This window comes from Vulpes lagopus, chromosome 1, assembly GCF_018345385.1.
Source record: "Vulpes lagopus strain Blue_001 chromosome 1, ASM1834538v1, whole genome shotgun sequence".
Classification (NCBI taxonomy): domain Eukaryota; kingdom Metazoa; phylum Chordata; class Mammalia; order Carnivora; family Canidae; genus Vulpes; species Vulpes lagopus.
Genome location: NC_054824.1, coordinates 167482483 through 167508837, shown reverse-complemented (window position 1 = coordinate 167508837; position 26355 = coordinate 167482483). Strand labels below are relative to the sequence as shown.

At 39.6% G+C, this 26355-nt stretch overlaps 1 long non-coding RNA gene across 3 annotated transcripts in view; it reads left to right on the top strand.

Moving 5' to 3' along the window:
* Positions 1 to 26355, top strand: part of LOC121474546 — a 122805-nt gene that overhangs the window by 7135 nt on the left and 89315 nt on the right. The window contains exons 2-3 of one of the 3 annotated variants that reach the window (XR_005983428.1): positions 10271 to 10395; positions 25789 to 26105. The exons of 1 other annotated variant lie outside the window; for it this stretch is intronic. This is a non-coding gene — a long non-coding RNA (uncharacterized LOC121474546). The remainder of the gene's footprint in view (positions 1 to 10270; positions 10396 to 25788; positions 26106 to 26355) is intronic. One more of the 3 variants, XR_005983429.1, reaches the window with a different exon arrangement.

The window sequence follows — 26355 nt, the reverse complement described above, 5'->3', positions numbered from 1 at the left end:
TTCCTTGGATACAAGTGTGTAGTTATGTCTGTTATATGTTTTCTGATTAGTTCTTTGATGATTAACTGACACAATTAACTTTTGGGGGAGAAATGTATCTCCTATCTCTTGAAGTATGTCCCAGATGGCATAATAGGTACTCAATAAATACTTCAGAAATGTGTAATTGATGTACTGATAGCCATTTTCAGTGTAAAAGAAGGTTACTTTTTTCTTGAGTTTTGTAAAAGGTATTTATTTGACACCAGGTTTATTGCTTCAGGACTTACAAGTTGTGACTAAATATAAAATAAAAACACCACTTGATTTCAGTAGCAAACATCCAGAATTTATATATAGCACTCTTTGAAGTTGTCCTTGGATGATTATTTGGATGATCAGTCAATTAGTCTGTAATCTGTCAAAATAATTTTATAGTTTTGTCTTTGGATTACTTCCAGAAGCCACTTTATGAATCATGTAATACAAGCATTCTGAATTTATGTTTTTTTTTTTTTTAAATTCAAGTCGGAGTTCTTTATACTGGTACTCACCTGCACTTCTAGTATCATACTCCAAAATCTGCCTGTGTGTGTGTATGTGTGCGTATTTGTGTGTGTGTTTGTGTGTGTGTATCTGTATAGAGGTAGTACTTGGCAGAAATTCCAATAAAGACTTTTCAAAAAGGTTTACAACAATGGCAATGTCCTTGAGAGGTACAACTAACACATAATTGGACATGTTTGTGTGTTTTCTTCTTACGGTGACTTTGCCTCATATATTTATGCATCAAATGTCTTCACCCTAACAGAAGAAACAAACAAAAAATAGATTTGCCCTCATAAAACAGAATTGAAACATTTGTGGATCAAAGTAGCCACACTCTGGATGCCTGGATGGCTCAGGGATTGAGTATCTGCTTTAGGCTCAGGGTGTAATTAGTCCAGGGATTGAGTCCCACATCAGGCTCCCTGCAAACCCTTCATGCTCTGTACAAATCAAAGAAAGCTAAGTTAATAATGAATTGATTGAATAAAAATAATTTTATAATGGCAATGTTTAATTTTTACAAAAGTCGATTAAAATTAAATTTTTTCTTAATACAGTTATTTATTTTGAAAGAAATTTAGCAATACAGGTCAAGAACCATACATATATTTATTTTTTGTTTTGTTTTGTTTTTTTTTTATACTATTTTATATACTCTTTATCATTGATCTGTTTTTGGAACTTCAGCCTAAGAGACAATATTCTAAATTCAGAAAAACGGAGTAAAGGTATTACTGGCTGAGTTGGAAAAAAATCCTCCTGTGTTACTCCTTTACTCCCACAATATTACTACACTCATAATACTTCCCTTCTGATGCCAGATCTGTGGGTTCTCCACACATTAAGTGATTCTGTGTTATACCAGCTGGGTGTCCTACAATTCAATTCAATTCAATTCTGACGCTATCTGGAGTCAGTGTCAGATTGCACAAGTTAAGGACTCAGCCCCACAAGACTCCCTCCACTGCAGATATAAATCACAAGTCCCAGGTTGTCACCTGTGCTCCTGCTAACCTGCTGTAGATCAGGATTCTTATAGCCTCTTCCTTAGGTTTGAAAACTTGCAAGAATGGCTCACAGAGCTCAAACAGTTTACTAGTTTATTGTAAAGGATATAATAAAAGATATGAATGAAGAGCCAGATGAGATATACAGGACAGGGTTCAGAAGGGTCCCAAGGTGAAGAGTTCTGTCCCCATGGAGTTGAGTTACATTACCCTCCCGGCATGTCGATGTGTTCACCAACCTAGAAACCCTGTGAACCCCATACTTTTGGGATTTTTACAGAAGCTTCATCATGTAGGTGTGATGATCTTTATCACAATCTCCAGCTCTTCTATTATTTGGAGAAGGTGTGGGGCTGACAGTTCTAAGCTTCTAATCATGGCTTGGTCTTTCTGGTGACCAGCCTCCATTTTGAAGTTATCCAAGAGACCACCAAGAGTCATCCCATTAAAACAGAAGATACTTTTATCACCCAGGAAATTCCAAGGGATTTACGAGCTTTGTGTCAAGAACCAGGATCAAAGGCCAACTATTAAAACACCAAGATTCTTCTAGTGCTCTTGTCACTTAGACAATTACAAGGGTTTTAAGAGCTCTGTGTCAGGAACTGGGGGCAGAGACCAATAAATACATATTTTCTATTATTTTACACTAACAATATTAATTAAAAAACAGGAAAGAATTAGAAACAACCAATTTATTACCTAAATGGTTAGGTAAAACAGTTTTAGTGGGTCTGTAAGATATTATGTAACCTTTTTTTTAAAATAAAGATTTTATTTATTTATTCATGAGAGACACAGAGAGAGAGGCAGAGACAGAGGCAGAGAGAGAAGCAGGCTCCGTGCAGGGAGCCCAATGTAGGATTCAATCCCAGGACTCCAGGATCACACCCCGGGCTGAAGGCAGACGCTTTACCACTGAGCCACCCAGGCATCCCGTAACCATTAAAAAATAATTATAAGACCATGTAGCATTATACAAATACTTATATTATTATTTTTTAAAGATTATTTATTCATGAGAGATATATAAAGAGACATAAGCAGAGGGAGAAGCAGGCTCCCCATGGAGAGCCTGATGTGGGACTCGATTCCAGGACCCTGGGATCACGACCTGAGTCAAAGGCAGATGCTCAACCGCTGAAACACCCAGGTGCCCCCAAATGCTTATATTATAATAAACAAGGTCACATTTGAGTTTATAACAAATCAATTACTTTTGATTTATGTTGTAAGAAACAAAAATACAGTCTAATGATGATGTAAATTTGTGAAATACCATTGTATTATGATGAAGGGATAGTTTTAAAAATTGTGGGTTTTTTTCAAAATTTCTATTCATCTCTATCTATTAATTTCATAATGAAGGGAAAAATCTCCAAACTTTCCTGGTATTGTTTGCTGTTGCAAGACAAGTCACACTCTTTGTTTTTCTAAATTTCCAGTAAAACTAAATTTTGGAAACCAGTTTTGTTTATGGGATAGTTTTTAATCAAATATGTGTAGCTCAATCTTCAACAGTTGTCAGTAAGGGGAAAATGACACAGTTGACATTTAAGTATAACTGTCACAGCCTCTCCATTCATTGTTATTCTGTACAATTAAAATTTTGAAGCCATTATGGCTTTTAGGATTAGTGTTTGAGATTGTGATGTGTATTCAATCTATAGGTTACCAAGGAAAATTCCTTTCTTTGGGCCCTGGGTGTGTCTACACTGTGGATGGAGAACAGGGATTTAGAGACCTTGCTATTGAGATGCAAAATCTCTTTAACTTTGGAGAAGGCTATTGGGACTATATTTGAAAGAAGTATTTTGAAAGAAGAATGGTCCCTTAGCTCTGCTGGGACCTCAGCTTGGGACTTGGTGACTCTCTGGCTGTCACATAATGAGGTGGGGTTGCTGAGCCAGTATGGACGATGGGACAGGAGAAGGAGTTCATGTCAGATGTGGGCAGGCATGAAGTCAAGGCTTAGGGAAGGAGTAAGTAGGATGTGGATTTGGTGAGAGGGGGTTGGGTTGGGGAGGGTTGGGTGCTAGACAGGGGACAAGATAGAGCTGGGAACAAAGGCAAAGCCAACTCCATTGAGTTGGCTCAAAATAAAAGATATGCTCACAGAAGCAAAGGGTGAGCACAGACTTGAGCATTAAGCCTCATCAAAGAAAACAAAGGCAAGAAACAGGAGCCAGGGATGAAGCTGGGCTGAAGCCCAGGTGAGGACTGGTGCTGCAAATAGGAGCAAGGGAAGGGCAGTGCCCAGGTGGAAAATTTTGGGGGGTGGAAATTCTTCCCAAATCCAGCTGCTTGTTATAACTACTCACATTCACCAGGTACAGAAGATCCGGTGTCCAGAGTGCCCCAAAGGAACTCAATAGCTTCTGACAGAATGCCAGATGGCTTTCTGGATAAGGTGTCTCAACCAAAATCCTCCTTAAGGCACTGCCACTGCTCCAGTTCTGTAGCCTGGACCAAAAGTCCTCATGACTGCTGGGAAGCTCCTTCTCTCAAGAACTATGGCTTACTGAGAAAACAGGGTTTCTTTGTTTCTTTTCTTTTTTTTGGGGGGGGGGTGGGTGGTTGATTTTTTTTTTTAGGTGTCACAATTTTATTTTATTTTATTTATTTATTTATTAACAATAAATTTATTTTTTATTGGTGTTTAATTTGCCAACACACAGAATAACACCCAGGGCTCATCCTGTCAAGTGCCCACCTCAGTGCCCTCCACCCAGTCACCCCCCCCCCCCGCCCACCTCCCCTTCCACCACCCCTAGATTGTTTCCCAGAGTTAGGAATCTTCCATGTTCTGTCTCAGTTTCTGATATTTTCCACTTATTTTTCCTCCTTTCCCCTTTATTCCCTTTCACTATTATTTATATTCCCCAAATGAATGAGACCATATAACGTTTGTCCTTCTCCGATTGACTTATTTCACTCAGCATAATACTCTCCAGTTCCATCCCTGTCGAAGCAAATGGTGGGTATTTGTCGTTTCTAATGGCTGAGTAATACTCCATCATATACATAGACCACATCTTCTTTATCCATTCATCTTTTGATGGACACCGAGGCTTCTTCCACAGTTTGGCTATTGTGGACATTGCTGCTAGAAACATCGGGGTGCAGGTGTCCCGGCGTTTCATTGCATCTGTATCTTTGGGGTAAATCTCCAACAGTGCAATTGCTGGGTCGTAGGGCAGGTCTATTTTTAACTCTTTGAGGAACCTCCACACAGTTTTCCAGAGTGGCTGCACCAGTTCACATTCCCACCAACAGTGCAAGAAGGTTCCCTTTTCTCCGCATCCTCTCCAACATTTGTGGTTTCCTGCCTTGTTAATTTTCCCCATTCTCACTGGTGTGAGGTGGTATCTCATTGTGGTTTTGATTTGTATTTCCCTGATAGCAAGTGATGCAGAGCATTTTCTCATGTGCTTGTTGGCCATGTCTATGTCTTCCTCTGTGAGATTTCTGTTCATGTCTTTTGCCCATTTCATGATTGGATTGTTTGTTTCTTTGCTGTTGAGTTTAATAAAAACCTCCCAAGACACGAAAGTCCAGGGCCAGATGGCTTCCCTGGGGAATTCTATCAAACGTTTAAAGAAGAAACCATACCCATTCTACTAAAGCTGTTTGGAAAGATAGAAAGAGATGGAGTACTTCCAAACTCGTTCTATGAAACCAGCATCACCTTAATTCCAAAACCAGACAAAGACCCCACCAAAAAGGAGAATTATAGACCAATATCCCTGATGAACATGGATGCAAAAATTCTCAACAAGATACTAGCCAATAGGATCCAACAGTACATTAAGAAGAATATTCATCATGACCAAGTAGGATTTATTCCCGGGATGCAAGGCTGGTTCAACACTCATAAAACAATCAATGTGATTCATCATATCAGCAAGAGAAAAACCAAGAACCATATGATCCTTTCAATAGATGCAGAGAAAGCATTTGACAAAATACAGCATCCATTCCTGATCAAAACTCTTCAGAGTGTAGGGATAGAGGGAACATTCCTCAACATCTTAAAAGCCATCTATGAAAAGCCCACAGCAAATATCTTTCTCAATGGGGAAGCACTGGGAGCCTTTCCCCTAAGATCAGGAACACAACAGGGATGTCCACTCTCACCACTGCTATTCAACATAATACTGGAAGTCCTCGCCTCAGCAATCAGACAACAAAAAGACATAAAAGGCATTCAAATTGGCAAAGAAGAAGTCAAACTCTCCCTCTTCGCTGATGACATGATACTCTACATAAAAAACCCTAAAGCCTCCACCCCAAGATTGCTAGAACTCATACAGCAATTTGGCAGTGTGGCAGGATACAAAATCAATTTCCAGAAGTCAGTAGCATTTCTATACACTAACAATGAGACTGAAGAAAGAGAAATTAAGGAGTCAATCCCATTTACAATTGCACCCAAAAGCATAAGATACCTAGGAATAAACCTAAGAGTCTTACCTAAAGAGGTAAAGGATCTATACCCTAAAAACTATAGAACACTTCTGAAGGAAATTGAAGAAGACACAAAGAGATGGAAAAATATTCCATGCTCATGGATTGGCAGAATTAATATTGTGAAAATGTCAATGTTACCCAGGGCAATTTACACATTTAATGCAATCCCTATCAAAATACCATGGACTTTCTTCAGAGAGTTAGAACAAATTATTTTAAGATTTGTGTGGATTCAGAAAAGACCCCGAATAGCCAGGGGAATTTTTAAAAAGCAAACCATAGCTGGGGGCACCACAATGCCAGATTTCGGGTTGTACTACAAAGCTGTGGTCATCAAGACAGTGTGGTACTGGCACAAAAACAGACACATAGATCAATGGAACAGAATAGAGAACCCAGAAGTGGGCCCTCAACTTTATGGTCAACTAATATTTGACAAAGGAAGAAAGGCTATCCACTGGAAGAAAGCCAGTCTCTTCAATAAATGGTGCTGGGAAAATTGGACATCCACGTGCAGAAGAATGAAACTAGACCACTCTCTTTCACCATACACAAAGATAAACTCAAAATGGACGGAAGATCTAAATGTGAGACAAGATTCCATCAAAATCCTAGAGGAGAACACAGGCAACACCCTTTATGAACTCGGCCACAGTAACTTCTTGCAAGATACATCCACGAAGGCAAAAGAAACAAAAGCAAAAATGAACTATTGGGACTTCATCAAGATAAGAAGCTTTTGCACAGCAAAGGATACAGTCAACAAAACTAAAAGACAACCTACAGAATGGGAGAAGATATTTGCAAATGACATATCAGATAAAGGGCTAGTTTCCAAGATCTATAAAGAAAACAGGGTTTCTTTCATAACTGCCCAGGTAAGTGGTCCAGAGTTCAAGCACTGTCAATGCTATACTCTGTAAAGCATTTGTCACTTCAAACTACAGGGATAGATTCTCTGATCTTTACAGATGATTTTTAATATTGGAGGCTATATGTGCATTCACACACATTCCTTATGTAGATATTTACGATATGCATATATCTATATAAATATATAGATATGTATATTTATGAGTACATATACACACATATTGCCTATCTTGTTTTTGGTTTGAAATAAGTATTTTATTTTTTATTGAAATATATTTGACATGTAATGTCATGCACATTTAAGGTATACAACATGTTATAATACGTTTTTATGTTGTAATAATGATTACCATTGTAGTGATAGTTAACACCTCCCTCATGTCACATAAATATCTTTTCTTGTGTGTGTGGTATGGAGTAACTAAGATCTAGTCTCTTAGCAAGTTTGATCATTACAATAAAATGATGTCTATATTCAGTATACTGTGTATTAGATCTCTAGAACTTATTTACCTACTTATTGCAAATTTGTACACTTAGATATCTCTTCTCCCACACCCAGCTTCTGGCAACATCATTCTACTCTTTGTTTTTATGAATTCAATTTGCTTAGATTCCAAGTGAGATCATATAGTATTTGTCTTTCTCTGATTTAATCTCACTAAGCATAATGTCCTCTGGATACATGCATGCTATTGCACGTGGTAGGATTTCTTCTTTCTCATGGGTAAATAATATTCCATTAGACATAGATGATAGGTATATAGAGAGGTATAGCCCCATTGCACCTCAATTACATTATTTAAAAATGGGCATAAAATACTGAGCTATTAAGATTATGAGGAATAAATGAAGCAACACTTGCAAAAATCCTTAGGTTGTTATGGTAACATAAATAATATTATTATCATTTTGGTGGAATTACCCAATGAGAAGAAATGTTGGAATGCTTTACAAAATTAACTGCTATTTGAAAGTATGTTTCTTGTTTTGGAGATACCAGGTCAGCCTGGACCAGACTTTCTTTGTCTGGGAAGAACAACTCATTGGCTCTTCTCAGAAATGTGAATATTTGTACAGTAACAACCATACCTGTTTATGTAGCAATATGGGCATGCTTACCCTGCAATCAACAAAAAGAATAACAATTGAATAGACAATAGAGGCAAATATTTATGATTCATGTTATAAGATATAGTATAAAGATGAAGAAAATGCATGAAATACAGATATATTATGGGGGGGGGGAATAGGATTTTATTTGGCCAAACTATGACTACCCCTCTCTATGCTCTTCGTATACAGTGGTTGTTGACTGTGTATGTGGGGTGGGGAGAGTGAAAGCACAGTTCACAAGGTGCCAAGAAACTTTTAGGAATAAAAAGAGGAGATCTTCACTCTTCCCTTTTGAGGTTCAATATTCTTAAAACATCTCTGACTTGATAGGCTAAGGGGGTTACAACCAAGGTCATAAGTCAGAGGAGGAGACCAGCTTTCTCACCCAGGAAGGAAATCCTTGTGAGAAGGAGAAGGTTCTAGGCTTATGGCACATGTTACACACAAGGTACAAATGGTGATAGGAGAGGGCTGGTTCAGAGTTGTTCATCCAACCCTCACAAAAACTCTATAAAGTAGGACCTATGTCACCCTATTTTTCCCACTAGGCTTAAGAGAGGGTGAGCAATTTGGGTGAGCCCAGACAGATGGGCTGGAACCCCATCTGTCTCTAGGGTCCTTGCATCTCACTGCTGTACTCTCCCTGCTACTGGGGTCTTTTCCTGGCTTTTCTCCTCCTTGGCTGGCAAAATAAAGAAATGCAAGCCAGGGTTAAGGATTAGGACAAATACTTCTGTGAGGAAGGTACTGGTAATTACAGGAAGAGAACCTAAAAGGGCTTTGAGGTTTCCTGGCCGCGTGCAGGAGGGTGATGATTATGTGATGTAATCCACATTCTTCCCTGACTTTTGGAAATAAAAAATAAGAATTTTCAAGATGATTGCCTAAGATTAAAGGTCATTCTGTGGCCACAGCAGAGATGTGCTTTTTTTCCCCCTAGGCAAACTTGATCTTTCTGAACCCTAATGATCTCATCTGTAAAATAAGAGGGCTGCACTTAGTCATTGTTAAGGTTTTTTTCATGCTATAATGTTTGTGAGTCCAGGAATTTAGAAGCTTTTTCTGGTATTTAACCTTTGCCCTTAGTCTCTTCAGCACTGTGATCAAAACTAATGGACTCTTTTTAAAGTTTCTGTGACAGGTAAGGAAGCCAGGATAAAGGACTTAAGGAAGGTTAGAAAGCAAGGAATATGGCAGCAAAAGATTTTACAGGTATGTTTTAAATGGAGTTGAAAGGATAGAATTCTGAATCTCAGAAACCAGTGGGCAAAGCAAAAAGGGCTGAAGTTCAGACAAGTCTTTCAGAGGATTGATTACATGGAGAAATGGAGAAGATTTGGTCATGCCCTAATGTTAGCAGGCTGTAATTAGATTGGCCAGTTTGAGTTAGAGGAAAGAATGAGCCATCATGGGGTACATTGGCTTCCTGGTTCCCCATATCCAGCCCCAGCTCCATCTCTCTGGAGCTGGTATAGTTCTGACACCATCACCAATAATTCTACTCCCAGCTGCACAAAGCTTTCTTGGTCTTCATTCAGATGAATCAGAGAATGGATATTAATTAAGTCAATGTAAAAAAAAAAAAAAAACTTAGAGGGAAGCAAACTTAACGAAGTATAAATTTCTGATTCTTCTTTGAGAGAATAACCACTTTCTGGTCCTCTTCTTCCTTCTGTCTTTCTTCTCATTTTCCTTCTCTCTGGTTCCTTTCCCTCCCTCTTCCTTCTTTCCTTCCACTCCCCTGGTATTTGCGGAACACCCTGTTTCAAGGTCGGTTCCGGGTACTGTGACCCACACAAGGTAAAGGAAACACAGTGCCAGCTTCTCAAGTTGCTCTCAAGCAGCAAGGAAGACAGACACAGACAAAGCACCGTGGTAAACCAAGTTTCTAAGAACCCAACCTCCAGGTTTCTTTCCCTCCTGTTCAGCCGGGCCCTGCTGCCCCACCTCACATCAGCTGGTATAGTCCTCCCCGCCACCTACTGTCTGTTCTCAGGATTAGCTGCCTGATGGCTGTTTCCCCTTAACTGTGAGGGGAACAATCTCTTAAATTTCGCTGTGCCATTTCAAGCCCATTCCAGATGTATGATCGTTCAGCAGCTGGGTCTTGCTCTTTTGATTGAGACAGTTTCATAGAAGGTTTTGAAAAATGAGCTTCAGCATTTGCTCTTTTTATTTGGTATTTTCAGGACTTTATTGAGCACTTGTTTTGTGTTAAGTACTCGTATGCGATTTCTGATCCTTGTATTATTACTTTTCTTACTGTCAATTCATAGATGAGAGAACTCAGAGAGGTTGAGTGACTAGTTGAAGGTGAAAGAGCTAGAGATGGAATTTGAGCATGACTGTCTAACTCAAGAACCCGAGCTCTTTTCACTACCTCATGTTTCAGTGACAAAAGGTAGGTTCCATACAGTCCTTTTATTTCTCTCCAGAAGAATTCTACTTTCAGAGTTGTTTGTTTCAGTTGTTTTGTTTTGTTTCTTTTTTTTTTTTTTTTTAAGATTTTATTTATTTGAGAGAGAGAGAGCAAGCACAAACTGGGGGAGGGGCAAAGGCAGAGGGAGATGGAGAAGCAGATTCCCCACTAAGCAAGGAACCTGACCTGGGGCTTGATCCCAGGACCCTGGGCTCATGACCTGAGCCGAAAGCAGACACTTAACCAACAGGAGCCACCCAGATGCTCCTGTTTCCTTTCTTAAACCTTCTCACAAAGTAAAGCATATGTTTAAAGATAGGCTCTTAGCTTTAAGATACAAATTGGACCCCTACTAGCTTACACAATGAGCACGGGGTCTCTTTTTATCATCAATTGTAATCTCAACTATGGTATTCAATCAAAAATCTAATAATTAGGGATGCCTGGGTGGCTCAGTGGTTGAGCATCTGCCTTTGGCTCAGGGCCTGATCCTGGAGTACTGGAATGGAGTCCCACATCGGGCTCCCTGCATGGAGCCTGCTTCTCCCTCTGCCTATGTCTCTGCCTCTCTCTCTCTCTCTCTCTCTCTCTCTGTGTCTCTCGTGAATAAATAAATAAATTTTTTAAATTTAATAATTAGAAAAATTCCAAGTGGAATAATTTTTTAAAATTTTGTAAAAAATATTTATTTATTTATTTATTTATTTATTTATTTATTTATTTGAGCGAGAGTGAGCAAGCACAAGCTGGAGGGCAGAAGGAGAGGGAGAGAGAATCTTCAGCAGATTCCTAGCTGAGTGTGGAGCCTGACTCAGGGCTAGATCTCACAACCCTGAGATCATGGCCTGAGCTGAAACCAAGAGTTAGATGCTTAACCAACTCCACCACCCAGGAACCCCTGAGAGGAATAATTCTTTAAAGTTAAGACCCTTTCCTCTTCAAAAGGAATTTAAGCTTATCTGTAAAAAGCACATATACAGTATTATATGTATTAAAGTTCATTGTGCAAAACATATGTGGATTTACAGGCATTAACAAAAGCAAAATGCAATTATAAGTGCTCTTATTGATTGGCGTTATATATGAATTCAGTGTATATTAGCAGAAACTGAAAGAAAAAATCTCACTTTAATATTGTAAAGCTTAAAAATAATGTGAATTTTATAGGTGCTTTGGTTCAAAAGACTGTAAGAGAAACCTAATGGATTATTAATTTTTTTGTATCTTAGCATTGATTACATCATTCTTGGTACATTAATATTAATTTGCCATAAGAATATTATACCAATATACTTCCGTTGTCAATATTGGAAATTTTAGCATTGAATTGAGATGGATTTTAATAGACTGTGACATTAATTTGTGCTCATTCTGTCACAGTGAAATTTTTATTGAACTGGTGAGCTGATGCAGGTCGGGCCCATACTACAATAGTACTTCTTGCCATATCTATATGGTGCACAGATATTAGCAGCAGGGGATCCTTTAACTTCCCTGGCTGTCAACTTTTTCATCTGTAGCTATACATTATATCGCATCAAAAGAGTCCCTGGCACAAAACTAACATTTAGTGTGGGTTTACTATTATAACTGATGAACCCTTTTTTTAAGAGCAGGTAAACTGTTAGTAATGTTGCCTGGCATTGAAGCTAAACCCACCAGGGTCAGAGATATTAAACCTGCTTAAATGTGGATCCCCGATTTCTTACAACATTTGAGGGATGGGATCTTTGTAGAGGGGAGAAGTGGGAACAACATTTCAGAGATGAGATATCAATGAAGTTCTTAATTTTCAAGTGTTTCCAAAATGTGATTCCAGTTCCATGCTCTTGAAGAAATGGTAGTCCTTCACCCCAACAAGCTTTGAAGACACTGCATAGCGTAGCTTTTGTCTGAGACTCAGTACTCATTCACACTGTAGAGGCCTAGAGATGCCATGCAAAGAAGAAGCTTGTTTTAACTTCATTTCACTCAACTTGTCTCAGACTCATTTGACGATGAAATATACCATCCCTAAATAATCTATACAATTAGTCTTCTGTGGAATACATGCAGAGAAATGGTGATTTGGAGAATAATTAAAACTTAGCTACCTTGCCCTTTTTAAAGCTCATGGGTTTCAAACAAGTCATGTTGATAAGTAGCCTCCTAAATTTACCTCCACTTTGTCCCTTTGGGTACCATGATGGAATAGAAGCTGCTGTGGTCTTGGGGGTGGGAGAGAGAGACCTCCATGGACATTTCCACAGCCGCCTTATACCCCCTTCCCTGGATCAGTGCCCAAGAAAGTCTGCTCCCCACTCCAGCTTAGCTGTACTGATCAGATGCCACCAGGGTTCTTTTTTTTTTTTTTTTTTTTTAAATTTTTTTTTTTTAAGATTTTATTTATTTATTCATGATAGTCACACAGAGAGAGACAGAGAGGCAGAGACACAGGCAGAGGGAGAAGCAGGCTCCATGCACCGGGAGCCCGATGTGGGATTCGATCCCAGGTCTCCAGGATCGCGCCCTGGGCCAAAGGCAGGCGCCAAACCGCTGCGCCACCCAGGGATCCCTGCCACCAGGGTTCTAACCTCCCTTCCACTAGCCCTGGACAGTGTCAGCAATTGGCAATAAAGTGGCACTACAAACAAAAAAAAAAAAAAAAAAAAAAGATTACCCCCGTTAGATTACCCCCGTTATCTAACACGGGGTAAGGTAGTGAATTCATAAAAGCCAAGCAAGGAGCTCAGAGCCATGTACATGCCAGATATGTCTCGATTTATTTATTTATTTTAAAAAAGATTTTATTTGAGAGAAAGAGAGAGCATGAGCGGAGGGAGGGGCAGAGGGAGAAGCAAGACTCCTCACTCAGCAGGGAGCCTGATGTGGGACTCGATCCCAGGACCCTGTGATCATGACCAGAGCCAAAGGCAGGTGCTTAACTGACTGACCCACCCAGGCACCTCGATATGTCTCTATTTAATTGATTTCTTAAAAAAAAAACATTTTAAGACTGTGTAACTGTCTTTAGATTCCCATTCCAGTTTCTTGAGGACAGCAAAGATGAGTTTGGGGAAAATTACCATAGTGAAAAAAATCACACATTTTGCCAAGATAGATCTGCATCCAATGATCCAGGCTTTGGTGTTCCTAGATCTTTTTTTTTTTCAAAGTTTTATTTATTTATTCATGAGAGACACACAGAGAGAGGCAGAGACACAGGTAGAGGGAGAAGCAGGCTCCCTGGCGGGGAGCCGGATATGGGACTTGATCCCAGGACTCTGGGGTCATGCTCCAACCCAAAGGCAGACACCCAACCACTGAGCCACCCAGGCGTCCCATCCTAAGTCTTAAAGCAAATGTTGTTTGGTGCTTTGTGGGAACAGTGCTAGATTTGCTCTATACACCCTTGATGGTCATGTCCTTTATAGTTTAGATTTTAAAGTGAATTCTTTTTCCACGTTATATTAGATACCCAGTTCTGCACAACAAATTGCTCCCAAATTTAACCTCTTAATGAACAAACATTTAGTATCTTACATTATGCAGGACCAGGCTGAAACCCAGGGCTGCAGTTATCCAGCGATTTCTAGGCTGGAGGAGGAGAGAATCTGCGTCTAAGCTCACCATTGTGATTGTTGGCAAGATCTTGCTCCTCGTGAGCTGTTGGACGGAGGGCCTTGGCTGTTCACTGGCTGTTGGCTGGAGAGAGCTCCCTGAGTTCCTTGCCACATGCCTTTCCCTAGGGGGGCTTACAGCCCGGCAGCTGGCTTCATCCAAGTGGGCAAGTGAGGGAACAGGAGAGGGTGAGCAAGATGGAAGCCAGTCCTTTTGTAACTCCATCTCCTAAGTGACATCCCATCGCTTTGTCACATTCTGCTTGTTCCTGGACCCAGCCTACACTCAGGAGGAGGAGATTATACAAGGGCTTGAATACCACACAGTAGGGATCACTGGGGGCCATTTTAGGAGCTGCCAATCACACACATTAGAAATTGGTGGTGTGAGGGGCAGGGTGGGGGCACTTGGGTGGCTCAGTCGGTTAAGTTGCGATCTCTTGATTTTGGCTCAGGTCATGATCTCAGGGTCCTGGGATTGAGCCCTGTGTCAAGCCCCATGTTCAGCAGTGAGATGGCTTTAGGATTCACTCTCTCCCTCTCCCTCTGCCTCTCACCCCTGCTCGCACTCACTCTCTCTCTTCTCTTTTCCAATAAATAAATAAATCTGAAAAAAAAAAGAACTTCTAATTCAGCAGTATTTATGATAGCTAATTCTTAATAACTACCTGAATCAACATGATTTACAAATTAGTATTTTAAAAGTTTAGATCCTTAAACTTTACTTCAGTTCCAAAGCACCATTCTATGACACTATTTTGCCACAGAGCACGTAAGAATCATTGCAAATAAACAGAGGTAGCAAACAAGCAAATACAAGGCCCGAGCAGAATTTATGCTAATCTGACATTTTACTATGTTACACGAGTTCCTGGCCTAGAGCCTTTTTGCCCTTTCTCTCAATTCCTGGGATGGAGCATGAAAAGAGAATGAATAAGAGATGATAATATGCTGAATAACTTTGGTATTAAAACCCTTCCTCTCTTTTAGGGTCAACCTCTATTAGGACTGCTTCTGAATTCTTAGGTAGTCTTGAATTTGGGGCCCCTTCCCAGATGGGGGAGTTCATATCTTGCACAGCTTCTTTTTCTTATCTGAGCACTTGGAAAACATCTACTCCCAAAGAGGTCTGAAAATGTAGAGATGTTTTTGGTTATCGCTGTTGTTCTGGGCTCCTCGCAGTAATGTGCAGGATGGTCTCACCCCATAAACAACTGTCTGTCTCAAACACCTGTAATGCCTCCGGGGAGGAGGAAACATTTCCCCCTCCTCTCTCTAGTCCTGACTCTAGTTTAGTTTGTAAGATCTGAGACAGAAGGGAAATATGGTGGACCCTGTTTTCTTTTCTTTTCTTTTTAAAAAAGATTTTATTTTATTTATTCATGAGAGACACAGAGAGAGGCAGAGACAGGCAGAGGGAGAAGCAGGCTCTCTGCGGGGAGCCCAATGCAGGATTCGATCCCAGGACCCTGTGATCAGAACCTGAGCCAAAGGCAGATGCTCAATCACTGAGCCATTCAGGCATCCCTGGACCCTGTTTTCTACCCTAAGCTCAGTGGCTAGAAGAGCACTTTATAAGTAGTGACTACTCAGCACATATTGTTGAATGCAGTACTACTTATAAAAACAATGATTGATTGGTGGACAATTAGATGAATAAAAACCTGCTGACCAAATTTCAATTTCCTTAGGCCTTAAATTGAAATACCTGGTGTTGGATACACCTGGATGTGTATACACGTGTGTTTCAAAGACAGTCTCCTAGATTTTGTGTATATCACCTTTGAGGATGGACATTTTGAGTGCTTGCCCTGTGTGCTATAGCTCACTGGGAATATGGAATGTGAATATAATCTCAGAGGGCTATGAAGAATCCTGGGCTTACTTTTATTTGGCATATTTGTATTTAGGGGAAGTAAAGTATAATATATTCTCTTTGGGTACCAGTCTAACATTAAACTTATAAAGATATCGATTTGAAGATAGGTTTCCCTAGATTTCCTGGAAAATTTTGGAAATCTTATAATTAAGCTCTTGAAGTCAGAGAGTTGGTCTCTTTTTAGTCTGTAAAGTATGACATTCAAGGTTAAAAGGGGTAAAAACAGGTCTGTAAGGCTTTGGGTAGAAGTGATTCTTCTTTCAGTAAGACTTTCCAAAAAACAAATTGGCTATACACATGTGACTGTGTTTCCTAAAAATACAGAAAAATACATCAATTATCAGAAATATTGTTTTTGTTTTTTTAAGATTTTACTTATTTATTCATGAGAGACACAGAGAGAAAGAGAGAGAGAGAGAGAGGCAGACACAGGCAGAGGGAGAAGCAGGCTCCACCAGGGAGCCCAATGTGGGACTCCATCCAGGGACCCCAGGGTCATACATTGGGCCAAAGGCAGGCCACTAAACCCCTGAGCCACCCAGGGATCCCAGAAATATTGTTTGAATGTAATTTATATTTTATAGAAACTACATTAGAAGACTTTCTCCTCAATATTTCAAAGAAAAATTTTCATATTTACTTCATTTGGCCTTTTTCTTTTTTCTCCATGTTAATTTTATTATTATTATTATATATTATATGCAAATATCTCTCTTGATTAGCATTTAAAAAGTCTTTTCTCTGGACTTTGCTTTGCATTTCTAGTTATTTATACCATCAGAGAACAACTTTTAGAAACATTAGCTTTATCTCAAAACAAATATTTACAAATTATTTTTCTGGTGGTATCAAGTGTGCATTTCACCTTCTCACCTCCTTCTGTATTTATCGTATGTTCACACATTGGGCATTTAACATTTTCTTTATGATTCTACAACTGAGCTTCTTCACCACCCCATCCCCACCCCCAACATCTAATTAGTGTTTTTGTCACGACAGCATATTTTTTGTGGCATAAAATTATGCACTTTTGTTTTTTTTCCTGGAAGGGAGTGTTTTAAACAGGGGAACTGACTGACTCTGGGGGCCTATCTTCAAGGCTGGGTTCAGAGCAGCTATTTCCATTATGGTCCCTGATCATTTCTGGCTTTTAATTTCTTTTTTTAAATGTAGTCCCAAGTCTCTTCGAAAATAATGGTAACCAAATAAAGAAAACCACTCCTCCTACAGAAGCACCACTTTCCTGGGAGTAATTGCCATTATTTATAGGCTGGTACTTGTCTGGTTAAGTTGCTTTTGCCAGTGCACACAGCAACAGATCTCATCAGAATCTGTTCTAGGCATCTCTTCTCCCCATCGATAGGCAGAGTCATTTCCTTTTAGTAAACATTTGGATGTTCTGAAGTAAGCTCATCAGCTGTGCTCTATTTTTGAGTTTGCAATGGTGGAGCAGTGTTGCATCTCTATGTATGGTGAGGTCGTGCTGCCCTTTTCTTTCCTCTGAAACCAACTTTTGGGGAAAAAAAAAACTTAAATAAGGAGAAGATTCGGAGGAGGTAACTACATCCAGATTGTCATTTCTGTTTCAACCAGAAAAAAAAAAAAAAGATTTCAAGGCAAAACCTGTGGTGGGAAAACGGAGGATGATTCCAAGAAACAACCATGGAAGAGCTTTGAGTTGGGAGATGTTCTTGCTGGGATGGCCATCGACACATCTGTGCAACTCTCGATGAAGGACTTTTCTGATTTTATAGGGGAGAAAGGCACCGACAAAAATTAAGCATCTAGACTCTTATCCTTTCATATACAAAGGCCTGAGAAATCAGAAATCTGGGAGCAAGAGTTACTCAGAAACAAAGTTTAGACTGGAACTGTCTCTTTACTGCTCTCTACTTGAGGGGCTCTGGATGAACCCCTGGAGATGGGACGGGTGAGTCCTGTGTCTGAAAGGCTTCCTCATGCCCCTCAGCCCCTGTTTCTTTGCCTGCTGGTCCTTGTTGCTTCAGGATCAGAGTGCCACCTCATGAAGGGGTTGAGGGGTGCTCATGGAAAGAGAATCATGGGCTTCCAGCCTTCATTGACTAGCCCAAGGGGGAAATCTTTACTAGAAAGATCAAAATAAATGCTTCTTGGCTTAAATCAACCAGCCTAAGGGCAAAGGAAACAAGTTGAGGGGTTAGGAATAAATTGATAAAAACATAAGAACAGTAAGCCATGAAAGGTCATGTATCTGATTTCTGGTTATGAGTTCAGTTGGGTTAAACAATGCTAGCTGTCATGACAGTATGCCAATCTTAGTGGCTTAACGCAGTAAAAGTTTTCTTCTTGCTATTCCAAATCTATTAAGGATATTCCTAGTATGCAAGTGGCCTCCATGGACCTTGGGAACACAGGCTTCTTCCATCTTGTGGCCCTGTCCTTTTGCCTGGGTCCTCAGGGTCCATTGCAGACCCTGAGCTGTTGAGGAAGGGGTGCCTGTGGCAGGTTTGCATGTGCCAGGCCTGGGAGTGGCACATGGCACTCCTGCTCGCATTTCATTGGCTAGATCTCCAACAAATGGCTACACATAGAAAGCTGGTCAATGTGGCTGAACTGTGTAGAATGTGGAAAAGGAAAAAAGAGCTGATTTTGGTTAAGAACACAGCTGTTTTTACCAGTTTTTTTTTTTTAAAGGATCTTTTAATTCTTTGGAGACCACTGCTTCTTAATATGTTGCCAATTTTAACTGACTTGAGTGCAGACTTTGGAATTAAACTTATTTTGCTCTATTTAATTAAAGAATATGCTCAAGTTGCAAGAAAAGCTGTTACAAAAACATCTATCACCATGTGCAGTGATTTATCCGTGGGAATCACTGTCATCACCCTCAAAAGTAGTTGCAAAGAAAATACAAAAATAAATTAGATCCTAAAACTGATGTAAGCCTGCAAGTCATCTATAAATCCTGATCTCATTCATCCAAAAAAGCTTCCTTGTTCTCCGTGACTGACTTTATAGCCTTTAACAGAAGTGTGAACTTATAAAATAAATTTATATCGATAAAATATTTCTTTCATCTGTTCTCGATCTCCTGGGGTTATATATAAGATTTATTTTTTAAAAAAGAATTCTATTGCTTAAATTTAAAAAACAGTGATGTCTACAGTCTTTTCCAGCTCTAACATTTATAATCCTTTCTCCTTTTATGTGTTATTGAAAGGAAGAGTAACTCTTAGTTGCATATAAATGGTGCAATGCAAATTACTCAAGTTGTTTTTCTTAGGAAAAAAGTTAAGTTGCACTTGGGAAACTATTGCACAACGTGCCTCCCCAAATTGTCTTAAATCAATTATTTAAAAAATTCCTAGAGGCTTGAAGTCTCCAGAGGTGCTTGCCAGCTGATAATCGATGCTAATAGTTCCCACAGTTTATTTGATGTTTGGCAATTGAAACATGCTTTTCCTTGTCCATAACCAAGCTCATCTCTCTTGCACTAACTATAATGTCATGTCAGGGGTCTGTTTAATTAAAGAACCACAAGCCTGCCAAAGACCTGCATTGATTCTCTTCTTCCTTGGATTTCTTCTTGATTAGGTTTGGACATTTGCTTTGGGACTTATGGGCTCCCCTGCTGTCTCTTTAATGGAGTTAAAGCCTACCTCACTTGGGGGCTGCCTTGGGCCTGAAATATATAGCCAGGCAACTCAGCCATAAATTAGATGCTGCTGAGGCTGGAGGTGCTCTAGCTTTTGTTTTCAGGGTTGCAGTTTGAGGCGAAGGTCATAATTCCTGTTCCCATGACTGCTGGCAGCAGCTGCAGAGTTGCTAAGGGAGCAGCCGCAGAGCAGAGTGGATGGGAGAAATGAACTCAGGTGACCCTGCCTGCCTTGCATAGATGAAGCCATATTGAGCTGTGTGCCTCCAAAGGGGAGTTGTTTCCTAGGGCCAGGCTCCTAGATATATCACTGCCCTCTACTGGATCAGCGTAGGTGTCCTAGGTGCACAACGCAGACTTTTTATGAACAATGTTAGCCTTACAGAAAGAACTGAGCTCTGAGGAAGTGGAGACCACAAAACTTATTTCTAATTCTATCTGCTTGCAATCAGCCAGTGACTACGGTTTGCTTGGTTTGACATCTGTTTGTACTGAAACTAGTCATGTCTGTAAGATCTGCTAGATATGGATTCTACTTGACCTGGCACACTTGCAAAAAAATACCATTTGGGGCTTGAAAGCAGATGCATTTAGATCAGACACAAGGGAAGATAAAATGGCTTAAGAATGCTGAAAAGAGGGGTGCCTGGGTGGTTCAGTGGGTTGTCTGCCTTTGGCTCAGGTCATGATCCCAGGGTCCTGGGATTGAGCCCTGAATGGAGCTCCCTACTCTGTGGGGAGCCTGCTTCTCCCTCTCCCCCTGCCTATACCTCCTCATGCTTGTGCTTTCTCTCTTTCTCTTTCTCTGTCAAATAAATAAATCTTTTAAAAAAAAAAAAAGAATTCTGAAAAGAGCTTGGCACTTTGAAATAGTGTTTTCATTCAGGGCTGATTGTGTATGCCAAAGCAGACCTGGAGAAGTCCTTTAAAAAAATTCCCTTAGAAATTACTATTATTTCTATTACTCTTAATCTTGAATACACAGAACAGTGTGGAGCCTGTTTCCTTTAGTCCCCAAGTGTTTCCTATATAGGGGGATAAATGAGGGACCAATCACTCTTCATGATATTCTTTCCATAATTTCTCATTTTCCTGTTTATTTTCAGTCTCTGTTTTTTTGACCCACACCTCTATTTTTTTTTATACAACCCACTGCAAAGACTGAAAAAAAATTGGAATGCCATATGGGGGAAAAATCAAAGCTATGAAATATATGTCTGTTCTATGTGCTCCTTTCTGGAAAAAAAATTAGAAATTCAGATAAGAAAAAAGGGAAGTTAAATCACCCTGCTTGTTCCTCTAGATACCATCCTTCTCTATCCTGTTTAGGGCCTGGGAGGCTGACCTGTACCCAAAGCCTGCCTTGCCTTCTGAGTTCCCCTAGAGTTCCACCAGAGTGAGTGAGGTCAGGCTCTTTATTTCCCCAGCATCCACCCCATGAGGTTGCTGCCAACTGGTGATGTGTCTCAACTGCAGGACACAGCTCCTGTCCAGCAGTCCTCTCAATCTAGTTTTCTCTCCACAGGTTCTAGAAACTATTCCCTCCCCCAACCCCTACTGGCCTTGGCTAGTAATGGGTTTTAGCAAGTAACCTGTTAACATCCTTCCCCTGTATCTTACAAATAGTCCCTTGATACGCTCTCCTCAAAGTGCTCGGTTTAAGAGTTTCATCCCTTGCTGAAAACCCAGGTAATACAATTACCCAGAGGTAAACACCAATAAGTATTTTGTATTTATTTATAATCCCATGAATGTGCAACAAATATAGCATAATTTGTGCATACACCATTGTATCTTATAATTTTCTCACTTATGAGAGTGATCCCCTATTAGTAACATCTTCCATACCCCAAATCAGGATTTTTATTGGCTACATTTTATTCCACTGCATGGCTATAACTTAAATATATTTTAGGATTCACGTGCAGTCTAATCGTCTACCTTCTCTTCATCTCCTCAAATGTTGTTTCTTCCTATTTCTTATGTGTGCTTATTTCACAGTTTTGCTTCTCAAGAGAGAAGATTTGATTGGGTCAGGTGTCACCATTCATTTGGGAAGATCCACAATGGGCACAATCCTAAGCCATTACGGACAATGAGCCTCTTTGATGTTCAGTCTTCCCTCATGTCAGTTGTTGAATGACTGCTCCAAGGTTCCATCCTAGTAAATTACTTGAGATGAAACTTGAACCCATGACTACAGTCTCTAAATTTGGGGTTTACCTGCTCCCATAGGTTGTGTTTACTGATTTGTAAAACTCAAACTCTACATCTAACCATGGAGACCACTGTTTTTATCTTAAGGAAGAAATGTTAATTAAAAACAATGTGAAGTTCTAAATAAATGAGTTACCAAACCATGAAAAGACATGGAGGAAATTTAAATGCATATTGCAAAGTGAAAGAAGCCAGTCTGAAAAGTCTACTAAATGATTTCAACAACATGACATTCTGGGAAAAGATAAAAGTGTGGAAATAGTAAAAGGATCAGTAGTTACCAGGGGCTGGGAGGGACAAATAAGTAGAAACTATTCCTGATGATACTATGATGATGGACACATGTCATTGTACATTTGTCCAAACCACAGGATGTATAACACCAAGAATGAACCCTGATATAAACAGTGGACTTTGGGTGATATTGATGTGTCAGCGTAGATTCATCAATGGTAACAAGTATATGATTTTGGTGTGAGAAGATAGGAGAGATTAAACATGTAAGGACAGAAGGTATATGGGAACTCTCTCTTCTCTAAAAACTTAAACCTACTGTAAAAAATCAAGTTTATTTTAGAAAATACAAAGTTCCTTTTAAATATATATAGTATTAATTTTCAGTGCCAATAGATTCGCTGTGTCTGACTAGTTTCCCTTTAAGAAAAATGACCAGTGATTCCTCTTGTATCACAAATGTTTACAATAAATTGACATTCCCATCTCTGGGGCTTTCTCAGTGGAAATCAATTTTCCTATTGTTATTTTAAAGCAGCATCAGCGTTGGTCTCCTATAGTCAGATAGTGTGGACACATAATCAATTATAAGATATATTTGGCTCTGAAGATGTTTTCCTGCTGGAGAGTTTTATACCCGAGTCTTAGAGAAAAGATATAAGAGATCATTTTTATTTAAAGCTATGGAGATTTAAAGGAATAAACTAGAAGCTTAATTTGGGACTTTCAAAATCCCAAAATCTATCCAAGCATCCATCATAGAGGACAGAGTGATTATATTACCTCCAGAATTAGACGCACAACTGTATGTGTGCTGCATTGAGTTAATCTGACTCTCAATTCTAATGTATACTATATATATCTTTTCTTCAATATACCAAGTACAAAAACTTAAAGGTCAGAGCTTTGAAATGCCAATGCATTAATTTCTTTTTGTTTAAACACTATAAAGAAATATTCATTAGAAAGGACCATAATGAACATATGGATAAGATAAGTTGCCCTGTTGGTTGCTCAAAAATTGAGACCAGAGCATAAACAAGAGTCTCTGTGTTCAGCTGAGAAGCTGAAGAAAATGGCCAAGTCAAAATGTTAGGCAGTGAGTGAGTATCCTTGTATGGAAGAACCAAATTAAATTAGAACAATTTAGGGCCATTCTAGGTAGATGATGAAGAGTGGTTTCTCCAAGAATTCCAGAAGAGCTGGACACACATTCTCTGACATTGGGGAATTTGAGAAATGCATAAAGGATTGGTGCCTAATTAGTGTTGTATGAGTCACATTGTGTGTACTGATCATTCATTGCTTCCAGAGTCTCCTTCCTGTTGGTCAGGGGTTATGGCAATGATGTTTTGGAAATTTGGTCTCCTCCTGGTATGTAAAATAGGGACCCCCTGGACAGAGAGTTTTGTTTTTCCTTTTGTATTTTGTGATAGATTCATAGGCAGATCTTGATATTTACACTCAAGGGGGAGGAGAGAGCTGTGGATCTGATAAAATTGGATCATCCTAAAATCACTTCTATTTGGGTTTAGAATTCATTGTTTAATTTTAGATAGCAGATATGCTTTCTTAATCTCATTTTCTTTAGGCCAATCTTAAAAATTGTATTACTTGAGCATACAATGATAAAAGGCAACAAAGGCATGTCCAAGACATGCAGGGTGATCTGGGATGGGAATGAGACTTAAATTTTGCAATGGATATCATCATGTGGCTCTTATACATGAAGATAACTTAGTTCTGTGATATTTGCTCACAATGCTGTCTCTTTAAAAGTTGTATACTAATTAAAGAATAAAATTAATAAAATTGTGATTGTGTCGTCAATTTGCTGTATGATCAGTGTGGACTGGGAGTAGAGGGACCAACCATCCCTTTGCCTAGGACAGAGGTGTTTCCAGGGATGTGAGATTTTCAGTTTTAAAATCAGGATGAATTGTTCACTTTAGCTCAGGGGAATAGCTGTGTCCAGGGAAAGGGTGGGTTCTCTTGGCAACTTGTGCGAGGCATGTATTGCAAAGTATACAACCCTGGAGACAGTGGGCAAAAATAGTAAATCAAGGAAAGGGCCAGAGCACAGTTAGTAGAGAAGCTGAAGAAAATGGCCAAGTCAAAATGTTAGGCAGTGAGTGAGTATCCTTGTATGGAAGAACCAAATTAAATTAGAACAATTTAGGGCCATTCTAGGTAGATGATGAAGAGTGGTTTCTCCAAGAATTCCAGAAGAGCTGGCTACTACAGAGGTCTTCTATTTAGTTTCTTCTGCTACAAGGGCAGGCCTGTCTGGGCACTCACAGAGCCCACAGAAGAAGCCAGTGCTGTCCATCAGGGGATAGGCTGTTTCCATCTTATACAAGGGATGAAGTAAATGTTTCATTCTAGTAATGAATTCTCATTTCTTATTTTCATTGAAAACAGGTACTGAGTATTTTATTTTATGAATGTTCAAGAGAATCAGGTGGTATTATATGATACTCCAAAATACATTTCTTTTTTTTTTTTTTTAAGATTTTATTTATTTAAGAGACACAGAGAGAGAGAGAGAGAGAGAGAGAGAGAGGCAGAGACACAGGCAGAGGGAGAAGCAGGCTTCATGCAGGGAGCCTGGCGTGGGACTTGATCCCGGGTCTCCAGGATCACACCCTGGGCTGAAGGTGGTGCTAAACTGCTGAGCCACCTAGGCTGACCCCAAAATGCATTTCTTAAAAGTTATCCCCCCACTCCATGGATGAGGTGGTCTGACAGGTGGTGGTGGTCTTTGACTATAGCGTACTTTTTCTCTACAAGGAGAAATTTCTTCCTGGATCTAAGTTGGTAGGAATTTTGTCCAGCTTCAATGTGGTATGCTTGCTTCTCTCCATCTGCAGGCAAGAAGGGTGCTGCCCTGAACTCATGAACTTTTACTTAGTCAACAGTATACATTAACCATTCCAAAAAAAATTTTAAATGGGTATATTTGAATGCACAGAAAATAGAGGTAGGGAAATAATGATGAATCCAGGAGTGAATTCACAAAATGCATACTGAGAAGGTCTCTAATGGATGGAGAAAGACCATAAATTGGTTCTGTGCCCAGAAAGAAACATGGTCTAGTTCATGAGTCAGTGTCCATGAGATAAGGAGAAGCCAGCGACAGAAGAGAAACACAATGCTTCTTTGTACCAAGACAAGAAGACATTTTTTTCAGTAGGTCTTCATAAGGATACTTTGAAATATAAGGAACAATATTATTCTCGATAGCACCTTGATAGGAGTTCAGAGAAGAGTTTCCCATAATGTTTCCCAAAGGCCAATGGTGTAACTTCATAGCTCAATTCAACAAAAAATCCTATCTTATAGTTTTTACAAAACAAAGTGAAGTAGGGGTGCCTGGGTGGCTCAGTTGGTTAAGTGTCTGCCTTTGGCTCAGGTCATGGTCCCAGGGTCCTGGGATCGATCCCCATGTTGGGCTCTCTGCTCAGTGGAGAGCCTGCTTCTTACTCCCCCTCTGCTGCTGCTCTGCCTACTTGTGCTCTCTCTCTGTCAAATAAATAAAATCTTAAAAAAAAGTGAACTGCAGATATTACAAAATAATAAATTTATATAAAATAATAAATATATATTATAAAATAATAAATATATGTATTTTACAAAATAATAAGTTACAAAATAATAAATGTATATATTTTACAAAAATAAATAAAAGTCCTCTCAGAAAATAGGAAGAACTAAATGAGGCAGGCTAGATATGATGATCTCTACTGGCTTGAATCATTCCAAGAATAGATTATAAAGCATGCCGAGGAATGTCCATGTTTTCTATCCTTCAGGCAATTCTCCATATTGATGTTTCCCAATAAGCCTTTGAAGTACTGGAAGCAATGAGTTTGATGAGATTCTCCCCGACAACTACTTCCTGGAATTCATTCTGCTATGTGGCCTATTATGTCTAGAACCCATGGAATAGAATTCCTCAGGCAAATGTTGAGAATTCAAACATGGATGCCACCTGAAGAGAGGCCCTTTATTTGGGGATGGGCCAAGGAATGGTCCTGGCAGTGCCAAAACTCTCCTGTCAAGTTTGGTTGTGTTCCAACACATGGATGAGTGGAAGAGCCCCAACATTCTGCATCGATAGAACAGTATGGTAAGAATTTAAGTATGCAAAAAAAGCTAAGCTCTTTTGGAGTCTGGGTCCATGGAGAACTGAGATCCTTTTATGACTAAACTTCAGATACATCTCTTTGGCTCCATTTTGGCACTGTTCCAAAATCCACCTAAGAATGATACCTGGGATCTCTGCTTAACTTACTTTTTGACTTTTTCTTTGGTTCTCAGACTACTGTTGAATGTCCCCAAGATGGAGCAGCTTGGCCTATGTTTTGAGCAGATCTTTG